The sequence below is a fragment of the Berghia stephanieae genome, chromosome 7 (genome assembly GCF_034508935.2).
Source record: "Berghia stephanieae isolate SIO BIC M18660-M18661 chromosome 7, UCSD_Bste_1.3, whole genome shotgun sequence".
Lineage (NCBI taxonomy): Eukaryota > Metazoa > Mollusca > Gastropoda > Nudibranchia > Aeolidiidae > Berghia > Berghia stephanieae.
Window position 1 is genome coordinate 55,800,130 of NC_088366.1, and position 2,500 is coordinate 55,802,629.

The 2,500-nt window shown below is 41.6% G+C and overlaps 1 protein-coding gene across 6 annotated transcripts in view; it reads right to left on the reverse strand.

Annotated features, from left to right (window-relative positions):
* LOC144977521 (acetylcholinesterase-like) overlaps positions 1-2,500 on the reverse strand; it is a 148,720-nt gene that overhangs the window by 134,700 nt on the left and 11,520 nt on the right. The window lies entirely within an intron of this gene.

The window sequence follows — 2,500 nt, forward strand, 5'->3', positions numbered from 1 at the left end:
TACTACTACTACTACCTACTACTACTACTACTATCACTACTACTACTACTACTACTACTACTACTACTACTACCTACTACATACTACTACTACTACTACTACTACTACTACTACTACTACTACTACTACTACTACTACTACTATTACTACTACTACTACTACTACTACTACTACTACTACCATTATTACGACGACATCATCTGCGATGATGACAATCCATCATCACCTCCACAATATTCAAAGACCACTAATACTACCTCTACTACCACTACCTCCTAATTGAAAAACAAATCAAACAAACGATAAAAAAAAGATAACCCTAAATTAGAAATTTTTTTCTCGCATATGCCCCCCCCCCCCCCCCACACACACACACACACTCCAAAACCCCCAAACAAACAAATAAACAAAATAAAAACAAAAATCAAAACAAATAAAAACAAATAACAAAACAAATCCAAAAACAACCATTACAACTGTCTTCTAAAACTCTGAATCCGTATTCTGCCTCAAAACGCCATTTGTGACCCATCGCCTCAAAACGGTATTAAGTCGGGTTCGTTAAGATGTTGATAATTGAATTTATAACCAGAAATATCAGTTTGTATGTCTTATTGAGGAGAATGGTACCATATTTTAGGGTGCTAATGCCTACAATTTATATTTTTGATCAGTTTAACATTTAATTCGGCTTTTAAGCATCTTGTTCGTTCCGACATAATACCGTTTTGAGACGATGGGTAACATATTATAACTATTAATAGATCAATAAGGGGAAACACTAGAAAAATAATTTTGAGGTGGGAATCTCACAGCATTGATAGCTTGTCATATCTAACACTTCACAACAAGAAGTCAGCGAAGAGCGTTTAGATTTGTATTATATTATCGGTGAGGTCTACAACCCAACCATCCTTTGAACATCCTTTTTTAATATATCTATGATGAGGTCAACAACGCTGCCTGCATCACAAATCCAATCCGGGTGTGAGATTCATCCGCCAGAATCGTCCTGGTGCCAGACTAGGTGTTATATCCGATTACGGATCAAAGTCGGTCTACCAGGTGGTTCGCTTCCTTTGAGCTTCCGGTATGTGATCGTACAATACGTGGTATTTAGTTTGACAAAATGTAGTGTTTCCGTCCTTCTCCTACTTCTCATCCTCATTTTCCTCCTCCTCCTTCTCATCCTCATTTTCCTCCTCCTCCTCCTTCTCTTCCTCGTCCTCCTCGCCCTCTTCTCTTCCTCGTCGTCGTCGTCCTCCTCCTCGTTATCCTCCTCCTCCTCCCCCACCTTTTCATTCTCCTCCTCCTCCAGCTTTTCTCTCTTCTTCTTCTTCTTCTTCTTCTTCTTCTTCTTCTTCTTCTTCTTCTTCTTCTTCTTCTTCTTCTTCTTCTTCTTCTTCTTCTTGCTCGTCGTCGTCGTCGTCGTCGTCTCTTCTTCTTCTTCTTCTTCTTCTTCTTCTCTTCTTCTTCTTCTTCTTCTTCTTCTTCTTCTTCTTCTTCTTCTCTCTTCTTCTTCCTTCCTTCCTCCTCCTCCTCCTCCTCCTCCTCCTCCTCCTCCTCCTCCTCTCCTCCTCCACTTCCTCCTCCTCCTCCTTCACCTCGACTACTACCACCACCCCCCCCCCCTCCCCCAAGGCGATGCAGGTTGATATAATATTGGGATGATTTTTTCCCCTAGTATTTATCTCTATGGAAAAGAACACAGCAGAAACTAGTGGGAGAGGCAATAGAAAGAAGACGATGGAGGTGGATTGGACACACGCTTAGAAAGAATGACTCCACTATAACAAAGAAAGTATTGGACTAGAACCCTCAGGGCAGAAGATCAAGGGGAAGGCCACGAGGAACATGGAGAAGAATTAAAGAAGCGGATATACAGAGAAGTGGTAAGACCTGGAATGAGATAAAAAAAAGTTAGCTCAGGATAGAGAAGGATGGAAACTGTTTGTCTGTGCCCTATACCCTGACCCAGGGTGAAAAAGGCAATGATGATGATGATGATGATTTATCTCTCTGCTTTGTCTGGCACTGTTTCATACACACTTTTGTGCGGCTATGTGGTCTACTGGTATGACACTCGCTTTCGGATCGGAAGGTCCTGGGGTCGAACCTCGCTCGGCGCATAATTGAGTCCTTAACTCACATTCTCTCAACGTACTCAGGTGTAAAATGAGTACCTGGCCGTTAACAGCGTTGTCTCTGTCCCAAAAGTTTTTGTAATATCGCCTGCCAGGCGTCATGTCTCGTTCTACATGTTATGTGTTGCTGTTGATCTGGGACCCCTTGTAAAGCGCTTTGAGCACGTTTAGTGGATATTGCTCTATATAAAATAAAAGCTCAAAGCTCAAGCTCAATTTTCTCCGACCTTTATCTCACACCAGTGCCTGCTCCCTAAGAACCTACCTACTTTTACCGGGGTGTTTTGTGTGGCGTTGATATCTTGTGTATAAATTCAGCTTTAAAATTGAACGTTTATATAGCGCAATATCCACTA